Raw genomic sequence first — 27,625 nt, 5'->3', positions numbered from 1 at the left:
ATATCCAAAATAATTTGTTTATTCTCTGTCATCTGAAGAAACATTAACTAAAGTCCTTGGCTATTTTTTGATTATACTGAATGAAATAGCAGCCCCATTTGACCAGGACTTAAGTATTTCAGACAGCATTATCTAAGTTTTTAAAGCATGAGCTGAATAGCAGTGAATGAAGATGAATTTACTAAAAGTTTCTCTCCTAGGCAGGGTAGAACTTGCTTGTTACGCAGAAAAATTGTAGCAAATAGTAGCAAATTGAAGAACACAACTCTAGGGATTAAGGCAGTCAACAAAGAGATGGGTCTCTGTTCTCGCTGACTTTTCTCTGAACTGGACCAGACGATGCCTGTAGGGATGGAACCAAGTCATCCTGCTTAGAAAACCATTCTCAGAGGTGGCTACATCTCTGTTCTCACAGTGGTTTTGAGTCCACCATCCTCGACCACACTAGGTCTTGATGCTGCATGGCTTGTTTGCTGAACAGAGTATTTCATACACAACAATGTGTGGTGCTCTCTGGCCCCATCACAAAGTTGCCTTGTATGCCGAGATGTCAACTGGAATCAGAAAGTCAGAAGAGACATCTTGAACAGGCTCTGTCTAGCACAGGAGTTCTCGGGAGGCATGAAAGGGCACCCTCATGCTTATTTTTCTGCCACAGGGTTCTGGCTAATATACTCATTGAGGAGATACCTTTTTATTTGGTAAAGTCTATAATACTGAAAAGTTGTCACAGAGCACAGGCCCATCTGACAGTGAATCAACGGTGATTACGAAAGCACCTTAGCCATCTTATTTGACTATATGGTTAGAAATAAGAACATTTGGTTCCTTGACCAGAAATTACCACCAACTCCAAAAATAGACATAACTCCTAACAAGCGAAACAAGTCTCTTGATTCTTCTTCTGATTTTTCATTCAGCTTCACAGTGATTTTAATTACTTCAGAGCACTGACCAATTACTTCAGAGCACTGACCAAGACAGTCACACTTAGAAGAAAACATAACTAAATGACAGGCTGTGAAAAAACTAATAAGACATTTTTGAGAGATGTGGCAAAAACTGAAATGTAATAAAAGTGTCTGAAGAAGCAGAGCCTAGTAATTATATGCAAAATGAAAGAAACAAAAGCAAAAAGAGATTTTGGGTCATCGTTTCTGATTTAAGAATGATGGATAACCAGTCACCCACCAGTAGTAGGCTGGTTATTCACCCCCAACTCTGCCCCCAACCCCAACACTAACACCCACATCCTAAAGCCTGGAGCCTGGGAATATTCCTTTATTGACCAAAAAGGACTTTGAAGACGTGGCAAAGAATCCTGAAATAGGAAGGTTATCCTGTATTATCCTGGTGAGCCCTAAATGCAATCATACGTGTCTTATAAAACGAATGCAAACACCAGAGAAGAGGAGAAAGCGATGTGACTATGGAGGAAGAGATGGGAATGGTATGACCACAAGTCAAGGAATGCCAGCAGCCACCAGAATCTGTTAGATACAAGGGACAGATTCTGTCTAAGAGCCTCCAGAGGGTGCTGTCAACACCTTGATTTCAGTCGCCAAATATCGATTTTGAGCTTCTGGCCTCCAGAACTGTGGGAGGATAAATTTCTATTGTTTTAAGATACCAAGTTTGTGATAATTTGGTATAGCAATCTCAGGAAACTAATGGTTTCCTCATACAAACCATTCTTTTTCCTTTATAGAAACCAAACCATTTCCTTTCATTCCGTTATCTGTTACACCATCAATGAATCAGCCAAAATAGGCAATATGCACTATAGATAACACAGTCAGCAGGCGTTGGTTTTTTTTTTGTTTGTTTGTTTTTGTTTTTGTTTTCCTGGTTGATGATAATCTTCATAAAAGACCTGCCAGACACCACTCAAGAAATTTCCAAATGACTTTCAATCTTTTGGTTTTTCTGTTCCTTCTGGTTCTTTTCTTTCTTTCTTTTTTTTTTTTTTTTTTAAAGGCAGAGTATTAACTTCATTTAGCAGTTACAGCTGTTGACCTGGAAGTCCTTATCAGCAGCATAGCAGATGAGTGAGAACAAGAGTTATGGGTCCTGAATCCATAGGGAGGCCAAATTAAACACAGCCAGAAAAATGCCTCCATTGTGAGTAAAGACAACATATCTTCTTTCACATGTTGTACTAAGGATCAGGAGAGCTGAAATCTCATGTTGATTTCTAATGATTACCTTTGTCTTCTTGAGCAAATGACTTAGTTTCTCTAGGTCTTAGGGTCCTCATCTGTAAAATGAATCAATAAGATACATTTTGACATTCCTTGAACCCTTAACATTCTATGAATTCATCCAGCCCTGAGTTGAAATTAAAATTTATAACAAGCCCAGCTTTATGGAAAGAATTTGTGGTCAGCTCTGTGGGTACCAGACATCTCATCATCCTAATCACAAATACCAGGAATTTCACTCAAAGCAGAGAGAGAGAGAGAGAGAGAGAGAGAGAGAGAGAGAGAGAGAGAGAGAAATATATATATATATTCTGTTCATTTAAAAACTTCTGGGTAAAATGACATAACATATTAGAGTAAATTAACTTATCAATCTTCATTATAGGTGTTTTCATTCTGTTATTGTTGTAGACAGATTACACTAGAAATATTAGCTTATATGTCTTTCTATCCCACTAAACAACAATCTTTGTGACAGAAGGGACTAGATCTTATATACCACTGAATCCTCATGACCAAGTACTTAAATGCTGGTACAAAGTAAGTGCTTAGTAAATATTTGTTGTACAGATGCATGGCCAGCTGGGTGACTTCTCTCCCATGATAGGATATCAGAAGAGAAGTGGGCAGTAGAATGGCTGAGAAGGTCCCAGGAAGGGGAGCACAAAAACCAAAAACCAAAAACATCATCTACATCTCTTAGCTGTGATGGACAGTACAGTTCCCACATCACCTACCCCAGACTTCACTCATAGCTTAAAACCTTTATCATGTTTCCCTGGAGAGAAAATTGGGTGCTCTTAATCAGAGGTTTGGTTTCTTTTTAAAACATTCTTTATCTCTCTGAAGCACCATTAGACTGTTAATTGAAATAAAAGAGACTTAATTTGTAACTGGGACTTGATGAAGTGGTAATTAGAAACAAATGCTATATTGCATTTGAATGCTTTCCTTATTATTCGCATGTGTATTGATTCTTTTTAAACCACTCTGTTCAGTTGAATTTCAGTAGATGAATTTCAGGTATTTTTCCATTGAAAATGACAGTGAAGAAAATTGCCAAGCAATGAGACATTAAGCAAAAAAATGAGTATTTGGCTGGGCTATTTTTCATGATCTTTGCTATTTTTAAAATAATTAATCCAGCTTGTGAGGAAAAAACTATGGTGAGTTATGCCCCCCTCTACCTGCAAAATTAGCCTGAAAAGACAATGTTATCAAGAGTGGGACTGAACTTGATTTGTAACAGGTTACACTTTAACACTTATGGCTTAAAAAAAACCAGAGAGTTCTTAATTTATAGGATCTTTAGGAAAGGGTGCTAATACTAAATTAAAAATATTCCACTCAGTTAGGTGACTCTGTGTTTAAAATCTCCCCTGTTACTAGGAACCAAGAGATTTACAATGTTTTGTTTCTTTTTAGGCTGACTTGGGGACTACTATTGAGAGATACAGGACCTTTCTCCACATCCTCCTCAGACAAGCCATTCAAATCACTACAGTTTATACTGTAAGGTACTTTCTATTACACTCTGGTACATTGTTATCTATAAAATATATACTCAAGTAAATGAGTTACAAATATTTATTTTTATTACATAATTAAACTGGACATACTTTAGCTAATACATAAGATTTCTTTTCGAAAACTAACTTTCTATATCTGTTAAATCTAATCCGTGGGAAAGTTGGACCCTTAGCAACTGGTCTGTGGGTACAAATAAGATCAAATCTAAACTACGCCTTCCTCCTCAGTCCCTGGCCCCCTTTTCCTTGTATTAGATGGCTTCGTTCACTGCCCAGAACTTCTGTTATACCTCTAGTCTCCATGTGCCTCTTCCTGAATCATCTTCATAGTTCTCTGCTCTTCACCCTTCAATTGCTTTCTCTCTCCTTGCCTGTTTCTTAGGAAATGACATCTCTCTCTGGCTTCACCAACCACACACTAGAGTGTGCCTGACTAGTAGCAGACACTAGTCTGCTGCTAGTTAAGATCTGGGTCATTATGAAATGATTATTCCACAAGATCTATATCAATAGTGAAAATAATACACTTTTAAAACCCTTATTGGGCTGAGTTTTTGAACATCAGTCAGCTTTAGCAGAATGTGAACATAGCCGCATGCAGAGTTAGATACAGAGTGGCAAGCAGTTCCTGAATTCTCTTATCCAAGTCACCATTTTTGGATGGGATCTCAAAAGAATTGGGAGATCCTGGACAAAGTTCCCTAGGGAACTGAGATTCTCTGAGGAGAGTTCTCATAATCAGAATCATAGGGGAATTTATGACATTATCATTCACATTTACTCCTTCACTAAACCCCTCCTCACTATCCCCACTGACTTCAAAACAAAACAACCACTAGGCATCATCTCCCCAAACAGTGTAACAATGTTGTCTTTCAAGACTTAGTTTCTGTCACGGGATAGAAAGTGTCACTGTGGTGCTGGCGAGGACACACTTTCCCTGGAAGACACTCAGAAGGAATGGAAGAATATAGTCACTTGGCTCTGGGAATTCAGAATTCAGAATTCAGAAGGATTCATTTTCCTCCAGAGTAAACCAAGAGCAAATCAAATTGCTTGATCTCCCTTCAGCTCTCTCATTTTCTTTTCGCATGTTTGAAGTGTTTACCTGACCTTGCCTCTGAATTCCACAGCTGTCCCGGAATCACCGGATTACTTCCTGTTTGGTTGATCAATGTTATCTTCCTTTATACAAATCAATAGTCTGAAAGTCATAAGCATCGTTTGAAAAGTTAAAGAGCAGACATAACTAAATGAGATAGTGGGACTTACGCAAATTTAATATCCAGGTCAAACTGAATTCACCCAGCAAAAGGAACAATAATTTATTTTGTTGTACCCAGTTACCTCCAAACAGATTTTGATTGTGTTGATTGCTGAGGATGCATGACAAAGAAAAACAGCTGGAACTAGCAGTCATAAATCTTGGGTTCTTGTTCTGGGTTTGCTGCTAACAGGCTTTGTGACCATAAGCAAATCACTTAACCTCTCCGTGCCTTTTCTATCTGTTACCCCATCTGTAAAACATAAATAATAGTGCTTGCCCTAACCTGACTTCTACAACCACTTTAATACAGCTAATGTTACTAAGATAATTAATCCAGCTTGTGAGGTAAAAAACATGGGTGAGTTATACCCCACTCTACCTGCAAAATTAGTCTAAAAGCACAAAATATATAAACTAAATAAAAAATAAGATGTACCACAGTGAGTTATCCTAATCCAACTCTCTTCCTTGTTCTTTTATATCAGGATGAAGTTACAAAGTATTTAGTTAACTAACCTGACACTGTTACAGTCTTTCTAAAAGGCTGTCCTATTTAGGAAGAAGCTGAAATGAAAAAGACAAATGAATGGCTCTTTCTCTCAGGCATCACTTTCCTTGGGAGCAAAATTAACCCAGCATCCTAACCACTGACTGATGTGACTATGGTATTACATGTTAGTGAGAAGAGTGGGAGGGACACACAGGAAATGGAGAGGATGACTATGATTTGAGCTGTTTGCAGAGTCAGTCTCTCCTTTGGGGTCAATGGTGGAGGCACCATGTAATAAATCTTCTGAGATGGGTGCCTGAGACCTTGTTACTGGAAGGGACTGTTTGACTAGCCACCATTCTTTCCCCCCCGCCCCCCCCCCCCCGAGATGGAGTCTTGCTCTGTCACCCAGGCTGGAGTGCAGTGGCGCAGTCCCAGCTCACTGCAACCTCCGCCTCCCAGGTTCAAGCAATTAATTCTCCTGCCTTAGCCTCCCTAATTGCTGGGATTACAGGCACCCGCCATCGTGCCCGACTAATTTTTGTATTTTTGGTAGAGATGGGGTTTCACTATGCTGGCCAGACTGGTCTCAAACTCCTGACCTCGTGATCCACCCGTTTCAGCTTTCCAAAGTGCTGGGATTACAGGCGTGAACCACTGCGCCCGGCCCATTCTTTTATATGTTACACATCCACTTTCACTGAAGAGTATGGAAACTATTTATGTCCTCTCCCTTGTATATGTGTCAGACTTGCCAAACAAAGTGCCTGGATGTTCTTAATTTCTAAAAGGCTTTAGAAAGGAAAAAGCAGAAAGCTTAGTCAATAAAGGCTCACAAAAGACAGGCTTGGGGTCCCACTGCATGTCTTTCCCCACTAAAAATATAAATGGGCGTATCTGATCCGTAGGTGCTCTAATTTCTGAATACCCAACCTACAGTCTGCTACTTAGTCAAAGATAAGTATGATTTGCTAAATTATATACTTAAACCCAGCCAAAGTGGCAAGGTTTTCCCTGTCAGATTAAGAAAGTTTAATTAACTTGTCTGTTATGTAGATAGCAAGGATTGGGGTCAGAATTTGAATGCAGCTCTCTCTGACAGTCAAACTGGCAAAGCCAATAAGTTTTTGACTTCTCCACCCTGAGGTGATAGTTGTGAATCACATCCCTAGCACTTATTTTAGTCTGAAAGGGTTTGAAGTGATTTAGAAGTGGAAGGAGTTCCTCATTTCCGATTGCATTCGTGAACTTTCGTCTCACAGATTGTGAAACCCTTACTGCTGTTGTCATTACTGACACTCATTTGCAACATATGGGTTCACTGGGCTTTCACAGATGGAGCTCTGGCTGCCTTTGTTGCCTGGTAAGTGGAAATTCGTCATGGGGACCCTTGGAAAGTGAGCAAGGAAAATATCATGCAGGAAAATGTTGTCACCTGGAAAAGTTACACAATTTACAGAGTATGAATGTGCTTTCTTAAGAACTCCTGGGTCTTAAAGAAGTTTTTAATACTTTTACTCAACACTTATATAGCCCTTACTATGGGCTGACAGTGTTAGTGCTTAACAATTATGAACTCATCCAATTGTCATGAAAACTTGATGGGGCAAATACTATTATCATCTCTGTTTTGCAGATGAGAGAGTTGAGGCATACAGAGCTTTAGTAATTTTTGCCCAAAGTCACAAATACGATTTATGGCAAATCTAGGATTCAAATCCAGGTATTTCTGCTCTAAACACCATGCTTTTGAGCATTCTGCTATACTGCTTCCAGAAGACAGTTGGTGTAGATGTGATGTAGACAAAAATTCAGTAAAGTGAATACTAAGTAGTATGAAGCTGAATATTTTTTCCTTTGGTTTTTAAGTTTTCATTAGCTTCCCAAGTAAAAATATCTTTAAAGCATTAAAGTTAGGAGTTTGACATCTAACGTATGCTTATTTAAAAAGAAATTGAAATAATTTTCAATTAGTGAGGGTGGCTTAGAGGACTCGGTCCTCCATGTGTACTTGCTGGGGCCAACTCTACTTCACTGTGCACTGGAGGCTGGAGGAGCCCATTGCTCACTCACGTGTATCCAGGAGTAGCACATGCTTGGGCTATGGTGGGCCTTCAAGGTTGAATGAATGAATGCCAAACCTTATCCTGCCTTCTCGTGATGGGAGCTTACTCAAGTGTTGAGAGAAGACATTTTCTCCTTCCTGCCTTCAGTGGACCTTGAGATACATTCCTTAGTCTCCCTGAAGAGATTCCTTTGTTCCCTTGGGACTTTTCTATTTCAGTCCTACTTCTTTATGCCTTTTCCTTCTTGTTAAATCTTCTGTTTTCACCACTCTTTTATTGTTTAATATATGCCTTAGTTAACTAATATTTATTGAGCAATTATTACATGCAAGCTCTCTATTGATGGTTTCATTTTAACCATCATAAAATTGTGGCAAACTCTTAAGTCAATGCAACTTCTGTCATGTGCAAACAACTGCATGACCTTCATGTGTCCCACGAACCTCCCAGTAGGAGGCTGCATCAGTTTCCTGTGGCTGCTGTAGCAAATTACATCCAACTTGGCATAACAAACCCAGAATTATTTTCTTACATTTCCAGAGGCCAGAAGTCTGAAATCAGTTACACTAGGCTAAAATTAAGGTATAGGCAGGTCTGGAGACTCTGATGGGTGAATCCTTTCCTTGGCTTTTCCAGCTTCTGGGGCTACCCACAATCCTTGGCTTATGACCCTATTCTTACATTACTCCAACCTCTTGTTTTCATAGTCACATCCCCTCCTTTGTCTTCTGCAGTGAAATCTTCTTCTGTCTTCCTCTTTTAAGGACACTTGTGATTACATTTAGGGCCCACCTGGCTAATTCAGGCTAACACCCCAATCTCAAGATCCTTAACTTAAGTACAACTTCAAAGTCTCTTTTGCCATATAAGGCAATTGTAATGGTTAGTTTTTGTGTCAACTTGACTGGGCCATGGATTGCCCAGATCTCTGGTTAAACATTACTCTGGGTATGTCTGTGAGGGTTTTTCAAGATGAGAATAACATATGAATCGGTAGACCAAGTAAAGCAGATTGCCCTCTCCAGCGTGAGTGGGTCTCAACCAATCCCTTGAGAGTCTAAATAGAATAAAAGGTGCAGTAAGGGAGAATTCACTCTCTTTGCCTGACTGTCTTCAAGCTGGGACATTGGTCTTCTCCTACCTTCAGACTCAGATTGGAATTTACACCACTGACTCTCCTCTCTCAGGCCTTTGCATTTGGACTGGAACAATACCATCAGCATTCCTAGCTTTCTAGCTTGCCAAATATAGATTATAGGGCTTCATGGCTCCATAACCATATAAACCAATTCCTTCTAAAAAATCTCTTTCTACATGTGGTGTATGTGAGGCGGGGATTGTATCTACTCTTGGTTCTTGTTTTCTGGAGAACCCAGACTAATATAACACATATCCATGGGTTCCAGGATATGAACATTTTTGGGGGCCATTCTTCAGCATAGCTAGATGCTCAAAGACATTTATTTATGTAGTATTCTAAGAATCAGATAATCATTTTTATGTTCATCAGACAAACCAAAAACACAAAATATCAAATATGTTTCCTCTCTTTAGTAAGACAGTCTGAATGCAATTAAGCACAATCATAATTGAGTTGTACAAGGAGTCATTTTCTCTCTTCAGCTCCATCCCAAAACACTTTTAAAAATTATAGTGTGACTACTATTTTCTTTTTTCAACCAAACTTTTGGAATCACTCAAATTCTTATAAAACTTAAAAATCCCTTAGTGCAACAAATCGTCTCCTAACTTTTTCTCATTTCTTAGAGAGTATGGTGGCTTTAGAACATGTCCATAAATTGTTTAACATTCCACCCAAGAAAGAGGCAAACTTTTCTTCCTGACCCTCCCCCTGCACCTGGGTGGACATTTGTGATGATTTCAGCAAATAGAATATGGTACATGTGACGCCAAATGATTTCAAAACGTAGGTTACAAAAGGCCATGAAGATTTTGTCATTTCCTCTTGGGTAATTCACTTTCACGACCTCAGCTGCCATTTTAAAAGTGTGACTAACTTGAAGCTGCTACGCATGAGTGATCATGTGGAGAGATCCCATTGAAATAGAAAGAGATGCCTGAGGAGCTGCAGAATTCCAGCCTCTGGCTGTCATGTCTCCCCAGTGTTCAAGTCTTCCAGATGAGGCCTCAGACATTCTAGCACCTCCAACTGGAGTTTGCAAACTGCAGCCTGCAGGCCAAATCCAGTTCACTGCCTATCTTTGTAAATAAAGTTTTATTGGAACACAGCCATGCTCTTTTCTTGTATGCATGGTCTATGGCAGTGGGCTGTAATCGACTATTTGAGTAATTTGACAGTGACTATTGGCCCTGTAAAGCCTAAGAATACTTGCTATCTGGGCCTGTACAAGTTTGTCAATACCTGTTGTAGAGTGTAGACACATTCTCCTCACTGTGCCCATCTAAATTTCTGAAAATCTAATAGCATAATAAATGCTTGTTTTATACAAGTTAGTTTTAGAGTAATTTGTTATGCAGCAATCTAATAAATGCTTGTTTTATACAAGTTAGTTTTAGAGTAATTTGTTATGCAGCATTGGATAGCTGATACAGAGTTAGAGTGACATCACTAGGACATTTCTAGGAGTCTTTTTGTTTCTGAAGTATATTCGAGCTCATTGAATATTACTGATTTTGAAGAAAATCTCTATTAGCTATCACCTTATTTCTCTGCTTCCTTCACTGAAAACTCCTTTGAAGAGTGTATTTGCTATTTTTCTCCACTTATTTCAACCAGATTTTTGACTTTTATCATTACCATTTCACCACAGTAGCTACAATCAATGTCATCAAGGGCACTTGCCAAAGCCAATGTGTTCAGCTTGCTCAAACTCTGCAGAGTTTTCTTTTCTTTCTTTCTTTTTTTTTTTAAAAAAAAATCTTGGTTGATGATTATTTCTTTCTGGTCTCCTTAGTCAACTACTCTTTCCTTTCTTCTCTGAGTTGCCAAGATCCCACACCTCTCTGGGTTTCTATGTAACATGACTCAGCATGTTTTGCCCATTTGTCTGTGACCCTTCTTCTTCTGTTAAGCTTCTAGTTGTTAAATTACATCAGGGAGATTGCTTCTGAGTCCTCAACTTTTCTTCATCTACTTTTTTCTCCTCTTTTCCTGGGAGAGTTGATCCAGCTCTGTGGCCATAAATGGCCCTCCTGTATTGGGTGCATATATATTTAGGATAGTTAGCTCTTCTCGTTGCATTGATCCCTTTACCATTATGTAATGCCCTTATTTGTCTTTTTTTGATCTTTGTTGGTTTAAAGTCTTTTTTATCAGAGAGTAAGATTGGAATCGCTGCTTTTCTTTGCTTTCCTTTTGCTTGGTAAATCTTCCTCCATCCCTTTATTTTGAGCTTATGTGTGTCTTTGCACATGAGATGGGTCTCCTGAATACAGCATACCGATGGGTCTTCACTCTATCAAATTTGCCAGTCTGTGTCTTTTAACTGGGGCATTTAGCCTGTTTACATTTAAGGTTAATATTGACATGTGTGAATTTGATCCTGTCATGATGCTAGCTGCTTATTTTGCCCACTAGTTGATGCAGTTTCTTCATAGTGTCGATGGTCTTTACAATACATGTAAATGCATATGTATAAGTACAAACACAGCAAAACTGAGAAAGGTGCAAAGATGTCTCATATGTCCCCTGCCCCCCTACATGCATAGCCTCCCCCATTATTAACATCCCCCAAGAATAAATGTTTTATTACATTACAAATTATTTCAAAAATACCAATATTTTAAACTGGGGATTTGATAAAGAAGATGATGAATAAGCAAGTGGCCCAAAGCTCTAAAGACCTGATAAAGACAATTCATATAAAACCCATAAATAATACAAGTACTTCTAATTGACAGAACTAAGGTCAATTAAGTTTAATGCCAAAGGATATTAAGGAGAAACATAATTGTTGAATATTAAAAATTTGAAAGAAGAAACATCTGTGATTCAGTGTTCATTTAATATAAAATTTATGGCATACATTTTAGAATAGAGTAATTTTCCATATCCTGAGGGGATTACATATTTTTAACTTTTTCTTTTGCTTGTAGAGATAATTTCATATTTAAGCTTAAATTCCTATTGTTTCTCCAAATTGAAGATCAATTAAAATATTAAGGATTACAATATTAAATTGATTATATGAGAAAAAACTATTAGGTAAAATATTAATGGAGAGAATATTAAAATGTTTGGGGCTGTATTAAATATTTACTAGCTATAGCCTTTAATAAATTAACAGTATTGCCAAAGTTTTTATTGCTGCTGCAGCTATTAAAAGTAGACACCAAAATAGCCATTGCATTGAGTATGAATAAATTAACCTTTTGAATGAATATTATTCCATTTAATGAGTTTTATCTTGCCATCTTGAATATTTGCATTAAATATTAACTTTTAGCTAACTCCATGTGAATAGCATGGTAGCCTGTGAATTTGGATAATATGAGGACTAGGGTTGTATTTTAAAGACGTTCTTTGCTCTTATTCTAAGACAATGGCATCTTTTTTCCCAAGTGAAATGAACTAGTTCAAATACATGTATATGCTATTTGTACCAGTAGGTTACACTGTTTTTTGTTTTTTGTTTTTTTTTTCTTTTTTTTTTTAGCATACATTCTTTCTATGTGTGGTAACAGCAGGCTTTTTCTCTTTGGGATTTTAAGAAGTCATTTTCCCTTCCTGCTCTCTTCCCCCTACTACCTGACATTATATGCAGTGGCTTACGTTGAGCTGTCAATCAAAGTTCACCTCCTTAACAGAAGGTGAGCACTTGACCTACTCTAGACCAGATGGCTGGACTCTTCGTTCTTTAACAGAATGATTCACAGATGGAAAAGCAATTGGAGCTCTGGGAATGGTCCAACTGCTGGTCAGGATGCCTGAGCAATTCTCCTTCTTGTTCCCTCCTGTTCTGGTCATCTACCTTCTTTAGTTTGGTGACTTCCCCATAACCTGCCAATCAGCTTCTCTTTTGTTTCTTGCTCCTCCAAACACATACACACACCTGGTTTTATGTTAAGTTAACCAGAATCACTTTCTTTTGTTTTCAATACCCCATTGGAACAAATTCATTTGGGTTCACGTGAATATGAAACTAAGATCTGAGGGTATGTATAACATTATGAACTGCATTTAAAAGATAAAAGCAGATAAAAATTGTTACATGTAATTTCACTATAATATAGTGAATATATATGGTGGTTGTATGTGTGTGTATATGCGTGTGTATACGTGCATAATCTCCATGTTTGCCTCATCTAAGTGGCAAATACTTTTATACCATGAGTATTTTGTGTTAGTTGCAAGAGATGTCATCCAAATTGGTTTTTGTGTATTGATGTTAATCTAGCATTCCAGCGTGACCTACTTGACTGGAGAAAAGTCCTTTCCAGCCCACTGGTATTTATTTGAACTGTGTGAATTCTGTTAGCTAATGCTGGTTCAAACAAACACCATTGAAATAAGAGTAAACACTAAGCAAACACACCTACTTTATCGTAAAAAGTGAAAATCCTGTGTTTTGATAACAGCACTTTCTCCTAATATTGAGTGTATGTAAATTTTCTCTAACTTTCCATGGACCCTTTTATTTTCCACTATAAAAATTAAGAGGTTGCAGAGAGTGCTAAAACTTTTAGAAAAAAGATAATCTTTAAGAAACAATAATACTTCTTTTATAATGCTTACTATTACTCATGTCTTCTAAATCAGCCCTTGCAACAGCTTAAAGGAAGGCATTATCTCTGTTATCCAGGTGAAGAAACTGAGACTGATATAGGAAAAATTAACTTGTCTGAGGTCACCCTTAATTTATGAAGAGACAGAGCTGAAATTTAAACAGAGGTATCTCTGTCGGCAAAAACCATGCTTTTAACCACTGTACTATTTAATTTCTGTAACAGATTTTTTACTCTGTTTATCAGTCCATGAAAGTATATCTACAAGGCACAAGAAAGAAATTGGATACAATTTGTCACACAGAATAGCTTTCTAAAATCAACTCAGATAAGACACTTGGGTAGGTTGTATTTGAAGAAAATAAAATGATTGGAATATGTATCTCAGAGATTCCAATCTCTGCTTTCTTAACCTGAACAGTAACGCAGAACTCTCAAGTTCACTGTATAATACTTATGGCTACTAGAGAGACAAGTTCAGTGTTCTCTTTAACAGTAAAAATAGAAAAATACAAATAAAAAACATTTAGCATTAAAAAGTGAAACAAAAGTGCCAAATTTTTATCTAGAGATGTCACAACCTCTGTTGTGAATATTGGGTGTTAAAAATAGAAATTGATTGAAACCCGCTTGCACAATTGTGCTTAGAGGAGAATGTGAAGGGTGGGTGTAGGGGACAAAAGTTCTGAAACAGGAGTATAAATTCATGCCGCATGGGTAAGGAATTTTCACTAAAAATTAGATTGAATGAAAATTCATACCAAGTCTCTGCAAAATTGTCTTCTACAGCTGTCATTATCAAAGTGGAATTCCTGTACGAACAGCACCAACATCACCTGGAAACTAATTAGAAATGCAAATTTTCTGGCAACACTAGACTCACTAGACCAGAAATGCTGGGAGTAAACCCCAGCAATCTGTGCTTTAACAAAGCCTCCAGGTGACTCTGATGCATGCTCAAGTGTGAGAAGCACTGTGCTAGAGATACAAACTGAGTTCCATTTCCTAGATTTATGGTTGAAGCACATAACTCCCTGCCATTAGATGAGACCCAGTGGGGCTTTTCAGGAAGGTAGAGGGAATCCCAAATAGTGCAGCTTTTGGTTCATCTTAAATGTCTGATTTCAACAAGCAATTTCAATGACTGTCTGGTTAACACATGTTGCAAATATAAGTCTTGCTCTAGACTTCGGTGTGCAAAGAATATTATTATATATCTTTTTTGTTCATTCCACATCCCATCAGGTTGGCAGGGAATCCAATCATAGGCTATCGTGGAGCCTCCTCTCCTCACTGTTTTAAGTGGGTCCTTGATTGTAGGGGAAAGTTAAGTCTACAAAGCTTGGGGGTATCAGAAAGTCATCTTAGGTTTTCAGTTCACACTGGTTACCACTGAGAAATCCACTGTGTAAGTCAACAGGGCTCATATAGGTCTGGCAATTTTACTATTTTATGGCAGGCGTGGGATGCAACACCATTGCTGAGATTAGGGTCCTTTGTTCCTACAGTCTGCCTCCTCTAGAAATACCAGGCAGGCATGCTGGTTGAGGTCTTGCCAATACCCTTAGGAGATTTCAGGAGGACAGGTTCCATTATTTTTGGGACCATAGTTTCCACCCTTTTCTCACTCTGAAGGAATTTCTTTCTCTGTGTAGGTGCCCAGAGAAACACTCTCCTCTAATAGAAACTACATCTGTGGGCCCAAACTTTCAAAGAAAACTGGAATAGGGTGTCTTTAGACACAGCCCCTGCTTTGTACTTTCCAAAAGCCTCAACACTTATTGGTTCAATGAAAGAAAAAATAAATGATTATGGTCATTCAAACCAGTTGGCTCTGTATGCTACTCACTTACACAGTAGCCTGACCAGAGTTCATACCTTTGTAACCTCTCTCCGTGCTGGCCACTGAGTCATAGGATTAGACTATCCTATCTAGGGTGTTTACAATGTTATCATTGGTAGCTGGTCTCAATAATAAAACTAATCATCATAATTCATTTTTATTTACTGAGCAACTGTTGTGTGGCAGACAGTGTGCTGGAACCTTTCTATAGGTCCTCTTGTTTTCTTTTTCAAAATAACCCTATGAGGTACTTCTAGCTTCAACACTTGAAGTAGCTTTTCCAAGATCATTCAACTCCTAAGTGGAGGGAAAGAGATCAGGATTCAGCTCCAGCTCTGTTTCCTCTCCCAAGCACCCAACAGAGCTTTGGCTCTTTTCCTATGCCACACTGCTTCTTGCTCTACCTCTCTGGAGGCAACCAACCAAAGGAACTCACATTTGGATCAGTTACCCAAAGCTCCTCAGAACCAACCAAAGCACCCACTATGTGTCCCTTGGAAGTAATCCAAATGACTGATTAGTAATGTTTCCAGAAAAAACTTCTTCTTGGTAGCGGTGCTTTCTGGTCCTGCTCAGGGTAATGACAGTCATATACTGTGGAGATAATAGGTTCTATCTTCTGGAACTAACTTTAGAAGCTCCATGCATTCTTCCTTTGAAGTATGAAGAGTGAGCCCAGTCTGCATTTGGACAATGAATTATTATTATTATTATTATTATTATTTTCGACATAGAGTCTCACTCTGTTGTCCAGGCTGGAGGGCAATGGCAAGATCTTGGCTCACTGTTACCTCAGCCTCCCGGGTTCAAGCAATTCTCATGCCTCAGCCTCCCGAGTAGCTGGGATTACAGGCATGTGCCACTGTGTCTGGCTAATTTTTGCATTTGTAGTAGAGATGGGTTTCATCATGTTGCCCAGGCTGGTCTTGAACTCCTGGCCTCAAATGATCTACCTGCCGTGGCCTCCCAAAGTGCTGGGATTACAGGCATGAGCCACTGTGCCCAGACAATGTATCTTAATGAATTAGCTGGCCCAAGGGCCTACACCAAAGAGGTTGTGAATTTTGAAATGATTTTTGGAAAGGGCGTAAAAAGGGAAACTAAGGCTAATTTAATGTATTCATAATACTAGTCTTCAGCATTTATAAGTATTAAGGTCTGTGTTAAGCACTCCAAATATTATCATGGTTAGTACTGTCAAAATCTCTCTGAAGTGGTTCTCTGTCCCCCAATTTCATCATCTGTTAAATGGGCATACTATCCTCTCCATTGCAGAGGTATTGGGAGGACTCAGTGAGAGGGGACCTGGCACATGACAGGCACTCAATAAATGTCAGTTATTATTACTTCCTCACTTTCAGAATAAGGAAATTGTGGCTTGGCTACATTGAATGCCCCAGATGGCATGGTAAGCAAGAGAGTTGAATCTGTACCTGCATGGTTCTGGGAGCCGCACTGGAAACCCCAGTGCTCTCCAGCCTACCTGTGCCTCCTTTCAAATGACAGGGAACAAAGCTTCTGTATCTCTCCCTTCCCATCCCTCAAAAAATGCATTTGGTCCTCTTAGACCTGATTACCTTTGCCTACTTAAAAATTAAGAAAGACCATTTTTTGAGAGAAGGTGTGATGTTTATTATTGAGATAATTAAGAGGAGTTCAGATAAACTTTTCTGTGAAAGCCATTGACACTTTCATTAAATACTGAGCTGCCCACTGAAAAGTTCTCCTTTGATGGATGTTTCCGGTGTGGCTCCTACAGAAGTCACCCACCTGCCTGCCATGGTAATGTAATCAGGTAACCTTTGTCTGTGACAAGCCCCAGGCTGATGAAAGCTAAAATGCAAACAAAAGGAAATGACTTTTTGATTGACATGACTGTTTTGTGGATTGGCCTCACAGATAAAATCAGTCAAAACAAATGAGTTTATGCATCAACACATACTTAAAAAAGATTGTATTTGGAAATTTCATGGCAGATGTGATCTTTTCTGTTTTTGCTTTTGAAGTTCTCAGTGTCTATTTTACGATAAGGGGCAATGTTAAGAAAGAGAAAGTCAGCTATAGTTCTCAATTTTAATTACGAAAGATCACATTGGGGAGTCTGATAAAAAAGCAACTTTCTGGGCCTCAACAGTAGAAATTCTGGTTCTATAAGTTTAGAATTGAGCCAAACATTTATTATTATTATTTATTTCTTAAAAATACTGCCAGCGATGTCCTTGGATTTTGAGAAATCAGAAGATGAAAAATAATGGGTGACATATGCTTTTACATTAATGACAAGGAATACTTAGAACATAAATTTCACATGTTCTTTATTTCTTTTTTTTAAATGTTTTGTGAGTACATAGTAAGTGTATATATTTTTGGGGCACATGAGATGTTTTGATACAGGCATTAGAGGTGAAATACATCATGAAGAATGGGGTATCCACCCCCTCAAACATTTAGCCTTTGTGTTACAAACAATCCAAATTATACTCTTTTATTTTAAAATGTACAATCATTATTAACTATAGTCACCATGTTGTGAGATCAAATAGTATGTCTTATTCATTCCTGCTCTCTACTTTTTTGTACCCATTACTGATGCCCTCTTCTCCCCCAGCCCTCCACTACCCTTCCTAGCCTTTGCTTACCATCCTTCAACTCTCTATGTCCTCATTATGTTAAGTGAAATAAGCCAGGCACAGAAAGACAAACATTGCATATTCGTATATACTTTTAAAAAGTGAATGACTATGTCTTATACTGTCTTAGGCAGAATACATATTCCCGGGGGCAGACACTGGGCTTTTCATTTTATATTCCCAGTGCCTGGGACATGTTAAGTATTGCTGAAAGAATGAAGAACAGGTTAATGATAATTTTAGAGTATTGCCTTGTTTTGGTGTTCTTGGTTTGCTTAGCACTCAGGACAAAATCATTAATAGAAGAATTTCATATTTGCACAAATCATTTAAATTAATTGCAAATAATGTAAATATCATCGAACAAACTGCTCTTTAAGTAGTCCCCACATTACAAACTCCCAGCTTGCAAAGAGCCCTTATTTATGAAGCACCTGAGTGGAAGAAGTTTCCATTATCACTGCTCTTGAGATCACTTCCCTGTCACCACCATTTTGTCCCATTTCACTTCCACACTACAGTTACCCTCAGATACCAGATAGACACAGATGACAGAATAGCAACGAAGTCCCTGGCCCCAACTGTCTCCACGTATTTCCAGAGATTCGTCTGCAGTCATCCTATTTGTCCCTTACTGCTTTACTCCACCACAATGCCTGGGAGCCCCTGACTGGGCCTCTCATGCACCCTCCTGCCCTACTCTTTGTAGAGTTATTCAAGCTAGCACTTTGGGATAGCACTTTTATTTAACAATTTTTACTCAGCTTCACCCAATTGAGAAAATAGAAGCAATCTAAGGCACTTTCTGGGCCTGATACATTAGACAGGAGCCACATATGAGATGTACTCTGCGTTATCAGTGTAGACTTCTTCCCAGCCTTTATGACAGCATCATTGTGAAAGAACTAGAGGAAAAGTTAGCTCTTGAGCAGCAAACCTGAGTGCATATCTCCTATTCCTCCTCCTTTTTTAAACTTATATCTAAGTGATTATGACAGAATTTTAGGTGATAGGAACAATGAAGAGAGGGTACCATCTAGCCAGGCATGGAGAGGAAGGTTTTTGCCACCACACTCTTTTTAATTTATGGCAACATTTCAGGTAAATATTGGTTTCTTCCTTTTAAATATGAGTAAATCTCAGAGAGTTTAGGCAAATTCCCCCAAGTGACACTGTCAATGAGAGGTTGAGATGAGTTTGAATCCCAGGCTGATGTCACAGCATGTGCTCTTCCTTCTCAAACTTTCTCTTTCCAGTGGCAGGGAAGAATAAACACAGACCCTATGGGATGTCAGAAATATGCACCAAAGGGGCTCCCTTTCTTTTCTCATTTTATCTTTAAGTTCATGTATACTTTTGCATTTTCACAATATGTCTGTGTGGGACGGAAGCTAAAAGGAATCATTATTTCTTCAAAACTTCAAGTAAGATGGCAGTCCAGAAGATGAACCATGGCTGCCCCTTGGCATTGATCTACCTCTAGTAGATTAGGGATGTGTGTCACTCAGGGGTGAAGCTTGCATCTTGTGCTGCCGATTGACTACATTTTAAAACGTAGTGAAAATTCAAAATCCCAATCTAAAAGCGATCTCAAATTGGAGCTGAAACTTTGAGCCAATGAGTAAAGGGAAAAACTGCCAACTCAGTGGCGTCAACCTAAAGTCTTCACTTTGGCCAACACGGTCAGCATCCAATTCAACTGGTTAGTTCATTCAGCTATCTTTGGATGTATCTTGTCTGCTATTGCTCTCAGATGTTGCCCCTTCAGTTAACTTGATTTGAAGCCCAAAGAAGTATGTTCTCCCTGAAGACTGAAATTGGGAAAATTTTGATTTTATTAAACAATAAAAGATATATACTACAATGTATCCACCTGGAAGTTAGCATTAGAATTCCTGAAGTCAAAGGTAAAAATGTGGAAGAGGAAAAGATTTTTTTTCTTCTAAAACATGTAGTTAGATATTATTCCAACAGAGAAAAAGCAAATGTTTTAGTTTGCTTGTGAGTTGTCAGGCCTCAATTTCCAGGTAGAACTTTATTTATTTAATGAAGAGCATATCGTTTTATAAAAATGTGTGTCAAAACTACAAAAAGGTCATGGCATTTTTATCTGTCACTGTCTGCATGGGTTCCATTTTCCTGCACCACAGTCCAGAAATTGTTTCCAGAGAAAAAAAAAAAAAAAAACCTTAGTGAATGTGAGGGCCACCTTGTGTGCACCCTTTCTCTTAAGGATTGTAGCTCTGCCTGGGCTCCAGTCTCATAACTGCAAATATTTATTTTATGTTTTCTGCAGGTTTTAAAGTTTAAGGTGGGAGAGTAAGTACAATACTAGCTATCATTATATCTGAAACCATAAATTTGCTCACTGGGTCTTTCAGCAACACAAGTCAAATTTTGATAGTTTTTTTTTTTTTAAATTACCATTAATTTCCAGATTTTTGAAAGAAAAAATTTTCAGGGGCAACTTTATAAACATTTCATAGATTTTCCTGTGGATTTACAATTTAATTAAAATCTTACTTGAGAACAGTCAACTGACTTCAATCATCACAGAGAATGATTATTACAAAAGAAAAACTAACAGACCAAAATAAGCCTAGGTGATCATTATTTCCAAAAGCTTCCATGTAATTGAGTTTTTAGAAATTCAGAATCCGTTGTGCTATATAAACAACATTGACCTTGACTAGCTTATTTTACCAAAATGTTAACTTAGATTTAATAGATTACTTTTAGGATATGTCACCATAATTTCTTTGAGAAAATAATGTCTAATGTGCCAACTGGAAATTAAGAACTTCCATAAAAGATTCTTGACCTCTACCCTCTCCCCCAACCAGATTTAAATCACTGAGACAAAATTTTCACACTGCCTAACTCATGTACACACTTATCCACCCAGTAATAGAAGGGATTATCCCCTTCACCTTAGCAATTTATACAGAAATCTTTCTCCCCTCTTCTTTATCTCACCTACTTCTGAAAACAATCTTAGGCATCTCAAAATAAAGGCACAAATTTAAGATAGCCATTTAGATATGAATAAGAGGATGTTTTTAGAAACATCACTGGTAGAATGTATTTGTAAGGAAATGCAAATATCATTTTAGCAAATGACCCTGACTTGTACTGTTAAAGCACTTAAATGAGGAAATTGCTCTGGAATATGGTAACACATGGCACTTCCATCATGGTGATGATGACTCAGACTTGGTTAGATGCTTCCAGAGACACCTACTTCAGCTTTTAGTTATTGCCTAACTCTAAATCCTCCCAAATTGGTTGTATGCTTGTGCACATGAGAACTGATCTGAAAGAATCCATTACTTTCCTGTTCCTTCCAGGAAACTGTGTGTGTACAAGTGTATATCTATGTAAACATCATAACCAGATGGGCAGAACCTCATATGGAGTGGGGCAGAATATCCCGGTTATGTATTTCCCTCGTGGAGACCAAGGCTTGGAGTTTCTAAACTGAGGTTAGAAACAAAAAAAAACCTGTGATCACACATTACACTTATGTCCAGTGCATAAACAGTACCTATAATCAGAGTTTTTTGTCCCCTACTGATAACCAAGATAAAAAACCAATTTTGTTTCAACCTGAATTCAAAATTATCATATTGTATATCACATCAAAATAGTTTTCAGGCTATTTTTCAAAATACAGTCAAAACAACAGTTCTTTACCTTGTTTTTAGTATTTCTTCTGGCATATACTCACATAAAGGGCAGCCCAGTCAGGTTCCTATAAGTGGTGTCAGTATCGGTTTGCTGGAAGAGGGGAAATTTCTGAGATGTTCTCTTGTTAGTTGACATTATTTCTTTTATCTTTTTTTTCTTTTGACTGCTCTCTCTGTAACATACTAGTGCTGATCCTTACTGTTTGTTGCAGAAACAGCAGTCATAATAGCACTTTGGGTTGCACGAGTTGTTAAGAGTAATCAAGTAGGGCATGGGAAAGTCCTGGGTGAGCCTCTAATTAGTGTGTGACCTTAGGCCACTCACTCAAATACATAGACTTAGTTTCTTCACATGTAAAATGAGGTCTTTTAGGTACCTTGCAGCTGTAACTTTTTATATTCAAAACTAGAATCTGTCTATTCAATATATAAGTTCTGAAGGAATTAAATTTTTCAGATACTATGTCAAGGACTAAGAACAGAGGCCTAATGTTTTGAGTTTTTTCATCATAAATATCTAAAAATGTCTTATTTAATAGAGTTCGTGATTCTACAGGCCAAATTAAATCAGTCCCATCCTGGCCCCAACACAAATGTGCACATACAACACCCCCAAAAATGCACATATGCATGCTAAAATAAAACATTTATATCAGTAATAATAATGACTAGATTATACTGTATTAATAAGAAAATTAAAAATCCAATTAAGAATAAAAGTAATACATAATGGCACATTTAGCATTTTAAAATTTATATAGCTACCCTTTTCAGGGAAAGCTAATATTGGGTGTTTTTTTGATGATTCACAAAGAAATAACCAATTAATTGGATGTGGGTATGTTAATTTTATAATGACTCAAAGGAGATGTATACTTAAGATTTGTGTACTTTTCTGTTTGTCTCATTCAATAAAAAGCTTAACAATATTTCTAAGTGTTGAAACTAGGACTGCATCTCAGTTTGTTGATAAATAAAATCTTTGTTCAGGGGCCACTTAAATATCAACTATATCTAAAATATTATATAGGAAACTTGTGACACATATTTGGATAGATATAAGAAGGCTATAGATCATGCAAAAGAGCAATGAAATTATTAAATTACTCTCTTGCTATTGGTAGTTTGTTTTACATGCAAAATCATGCTGAGAAATCTAGAGTGTGGCTATTGGAAACATGAACATTAAAAAAAGTTGCAAAGATATCTACAAAATCCTCATTATATACTGTATTGCAAAATCACTGCCATACTTTAGATTAATGAAAATGACTTTGTCTTGATTCTACTTCAAACAAGAAAAAAATTTAAAAGGTCAAGACACTTTGGGTTGGGCTGGTCCTTGGCAAATTAAAGAGTCTCTCTATTGGGCAGCTTCTCTCTGTTTTAAAGGAGGCTTGAAGAGGGGAGGAAGAGACCCATAAACAATTTTCAGGTACTACCACTGGTCTCTGAAGGGCATTCTACCAGGAGTAATCATCTCAGTCGGGAACACAGAGAGTAAAACATTATACATTCCTACTTTTGAGTCAATCTGGGTGGGCTATACAAATGAGAAGTCACCAAAAATATGCACTATTTAAAATGACAGATCTAGGATGCATTTAAAGTGGGTCAAACATCTGCATTTCTCAAGCTCCTCTGGTTAGTGAGGTCAGACTAGTTTGGAGATTTGAGGTCATCTCAGTAGCTGTCAGTAGACGTACTATTGCCTGGGCCTATGAAGGAATCTTCCTCTTCATCCTCTGTATCTAAATGTAGAGCAATAGGGCTTTGGATTGTTCTGAGAATGGCAAGAGACTGCTTGAAGTAAATTAAGCAATAAAACGTGACTGAGAATGGATCAACAGTGATTAATCAACATCTCAAACTTCTGTTGGGAAACTAGAGGTGAGGAAGATGGGTTCCATATGCTGAAAGTGAGTTAAAACCAGTTGAGACCTGAGGCCTGAGACCTGAAGTGCCTCCTCAAAGTTTGTAAAACCTCCAGAGTGACGCTGTTTGGTGGCTCTTTGATTTTATGTATGTGTATGTAGGAGGAGCAACATACATGGCTCAGGCTTCTTGTAAATAGGATGAGTTTGTCACAATGAACAATTAAACTTTTATTATCCTTTCCCTGCACGGTGGGAAGGAGTAGGTATTTATTAACATGTGCAATATATTGGTGCAAAAACTAAGGATAATAGAAATTAAGTGACTCAATCAAACATCATAAGCCATGAAAAAAGAAACTAATTAAGGAGAAGAAGAATTTGCAGGAAGCAGAGGTTCACACAGGTAGCAAGGTGGCACTTCAAGGCAGAAAACCCCTAATGTATGGCCCAAAAATTGCAAGTGCATTTAGAAAGTAATGGGAATCCATGAATGTAATTTGATAAGGAAAGTGATACTGTAGTGCTTAATGGCAGTTGTTCTCATAGCAAAGAACAGGATTCAGAGAGAGAAATTATCATCTATATGGATGATGATAATAATAATAATAAAAACTGGTACTAAATAATAATAACAAAAACTGGCAGTTACTATGCTCTAACACCTTTACTATGGACTTTACATGCATCTGCTCATGTAATCTAAGAGGGAAGTAATATTAAAGGCTCCATCATTTGAATAAAACAACCCTTGCTGTAGAGAGGCATTACAAGATCATCTATAATTAAATAGCAAAGCCTGGATTCAAAGCTACATCTACTACTTTCCAGCAGTCATATCTGATACCCATGGTGTGTCCTTAAAAAGAGGAAGTGAAGATATACTTGAGGAGCAATCACTTTAAGTTAAGGCATCATTATCTGTTTGGGCTGCTGTAGAAACATCCTACTAATATTTCCATGTTTATCTTCTATATTTATTATCTATTGCTGCACAACAAACCATTCCAACATTTAGCTGCTTAAAATAACAAAAAATTATATTCTCACACAGTTTCTGAGAGTTGGGAGGCCAGGAGCCACTAAGCTGGCTTGTTCTAACTTGGAGTCTGTCAAGAGGTTGGCAGAGGTTACCATCATCTGAAGGCTTGACTGTGGCTAGAGGATTTGCTGCCTAGTTGGATCACATGGCTGTTGGAGTTCGAAGCTTCTTGTTAGAACTTTTTAGTTTCTCATCATAGGGCAGCTAGCTTCCTCCAGAACAAATGATTAAAGAGAACGTGGTAGAGGCTCCATTGTCTGTTTTTATTAGGAGTGAATCACTGAACCCATCCACACTCAAGAAGAATTATACTCTAACTATTGAAACAAAGAATATCAAAGAATTTGTGATCATACTTTAAAACCACCACACTCTCTCTTTAATCAGTTCTACATGCTGCAGTTATTTTAATTTATTTATTATAAACAAATCTGATCATATATCTCTTTTTATTAAATGTTGAATATATCTCATTGGTTTGTAGATTAAAAACCCAATATCTTTGGTCCTATTTGATGTGGCCACTGCTTCCCAACCCTGCCTTTGTCATCTCTCACTCTTCTTTGACTTTCTGGCCACACTCTCTTGCTTTCAGTTACACTGATATGCCAAATTCCTTTTGGTTCAGGACCATTGCACCTGCTGCTTCTGTGGCCCAGAATTATCTTGCTTTTCCTTTTACTTATTCATCAGGTCTTGATCCAAAAAAATCATCCCTCAGGAAAGCTTCTGTGACTCATCAGCCTTTATCAGCTCCCCAAGTACAAGTTATTGTTGTAGCTTGTACTTCTCCTCTGTGCCACTGATGATAGTTTACAGTGTTATATTTCTTTGATTTTTTGGTTATGGTTTTAAGTTTCTGTTTGTTTTGCTCACTATTGAATCCTAGTGCATGATACAGGGTATGGCTGGTATTAGAGTTTAATAAATGTATCTGTATTGAATATGCTACTATGAGCGGAGGATGAGTTGATGGAACAAACACATCTGCTTTAAGATCCACTTTAAGAGTAGGCAAATACATTTTTATCTCTTATTTTTAATAAGACCTAAAGAAAAACAAACCTTGATGAGATATGCCAACAATGGGGGCATCAACAGAGGAAAAAAAATTAGAGGAAGACAAGGAAGGGATGTGTGTAATCAGAACTCTGCTGTCGTGTCTCAGAGCTGGCTAGGTCAGTGAAGAGATGCAGCCCTAATCTCAATGGCATTGATCCGGAACAGCTTAGACTCAAACTTTAGAATATATCTGCACATCAGGGAGGCTCCACAGGTGGGAGGCTTACTATGCTTTAGAACTTTTATTCTGATGTTTTTCTTCATCAGCTGCCCATGATCCCATCATCCACAAATAATCTTAAAAAACGCACACATGATAGTCTCTGGGAAATAGCCCACGGGCAAAAACAGCCTAGAGAATTACTTCTTGAGTTTCATCCTCTTTGTTAACACTTCCCTGGGGAGGCTCCTGGATCAGAACCATCCTAGGATTTGGTGAGTCTCTTCCAATAAGTACAGGATTCTGGGTGAGAGTTGGAAATTGTCCACAGCTACTCATTGTGTTGTCAAACCCTTTGCACTTGTGGGGACTAAGATGCCTGCATTTCTGAGGTTATTCACATAGCAAGTGAGAAACAAAAATAGTTTGTTGGGAAATGAGTTCAGTCCCAGCAGCACAGCTCTGAGCCTAGAGACAAGACAAAGCTGCTTCTAAGAATAAAAGCAAAGTCCGTGTTTTTCTCATTATGGTTTCTCCTGCGTGAGCCCCTTAAAACCTCTTCTATTGTGTCCAGGACTGAAAGCTTCTAGTGATCTGACTGAGTCTCTCTAATTGGGTGGTTGCAGTTCATCCTATTTTTCATTAAAAAAAAAAAAAAAAAAACAAAACTCATCAGCAGTATAGCCTCCGGGGTCCACAAGGAACATGTTTATGGAGAAGAGGTTTTTGTGTTTATTAGCATGAAACAAAGTCCATTACACAAAAGCCTCAGAAACCCACTCTAGCCTCAGCAAGCTGTAGTTTCAGACATGAGCGCTCGCTGTCACAGCCATAAATCATTGCTCGTGACAGTCCTACAGGGCCCTGAGAAGGCTGTTCCTTCATTCAGCTAGGCTATTTGACTCAGGGGAGCTTTAAAAAGACTTACCTCCAAAAAATCACAACCATTCATTTTCGGTTGAGGCTGTAGAAAGGACATTTCCTTCCAAGTAAGAATTTCTGAAGCACTTACTAACTTACTATGTGTCTGGCATATGATAGGTAATACATATGTATGTATATATGGTGTTGAAATGAGTTTCTTGTTTTACAGATGAAGTCACTAGGTACCGAGAGATTAAGTGTCTTGTCCCAGGTCATACAAGTAAGGGGTGCAATCAAAGTGTGAAAAAGGGGCTATCTAAACCCAAAGCCTCTCGTTTTCCTACCACACTGTATATCTTCTTAATATAAGTTGAAGTTTGCACAAGAGCCTCTTTAGAGTCTCACTCTAAATAGGCAGATGGAGAAGGAGAAAGAGGGCAAAGGAGCAGCCGACCTGGGTTTGGGTTCGGTGTCTGCTGCTGTGACGGCCTGGGTTGCCTGCTGGGCCATTGTCTTCATGGGAATTAGGTTGGCTGCCCTGCTAGAGGAAGACTTTAAGTGCAAGTTATGCATCAAGCAACCAATATGTCAAGAACTAAGAAGAAATAATGTTTCACAAGGATAAGCCAGCAGGAAGAACACCAAATTAATTTCAATTGCTGCCAGAGGAAGAAAAGATGTTTTAGCAATTGATACCAAATGCCGACTGTTATGAGACACAGCATAAGAGTAAACGACTTCAAGTTAAACCTGACCCAACTGATTAACAGAAACCATCAAGTAATTGCCTACTAATAGCAGTTGCCTGAAAGGTGCTGGAACCTATGTGAGGAAGTCTCAGCTCTATCCAACCCACGCATTTCACAGCACTTGAAAAGCAAGAACAGGGCCAGTAACTATATTAATATATATAAACTATCATCTTTAATTACTGCACTTAAAGGTGGATGATTTGCATATGCTTCATAGTTTTAACCTCCTCTTCCTCCTTCTCAAATAGGCATCTAATAAATGTCGAAGCAAGAAAGAAATGAAATGCAAGTAGGCAAAGATGGTGCAACAGGTTGACTTGATTGTGCTTTCTGAGTCAAACTAAGGTGCATTTCGCTAAGACAGGTGAGAAATGAGACATAAATGGCTATCTGATTAACCCCATATTTAGCAAAAATTTTGTATAGTAGAAACCAATTTCTCACATCCAATTT

At 38.0% G+C, this 27,625-nt stretch overlaps 1 long non-coding RNA gene across 1 annotated transcript in view; it reads left to right on the top strand.

Annotated features, from left to right (window-relative positions):
• The window catches only part of LOC105475521 (uncharacterized), a 185,680-nt gene extending 180,935 nt beyond the window's left edge, over positions 1-4,745 (top strand). Inside the window, exon 7 of the long non-coding RNA XR_983416.2 lies at positions 3,627-4,745. This is a non-coding gene — a long non-coding RNA (uncharacterized lncRNA). The remainder of the gene's footprint in view (positions 1-3,626) is intronic.
• Positions 4,746-27,625: the final 22,880 nt, after the last annotated feature.

Source organism: Macaca nemestrina, chromosome 4 (assembly GCF_043159975.1).
Source record: "Macaca nemestrina isolate mMacNem1 chromosome 4, mMacNem.hap1, whole genome shotgun sequence".
Lineage (NCBI taxonomy): Eukaryota > Metazoa > Chordata > Mammalia > Primates > Cercopithecidae > Macaca > Macaca nemestrina.
The sequence above is the reverse complement of the archived record's forward strand: the minus strand, read 5'-3'. Positions and strand labels throughout refer to the sequence as shown.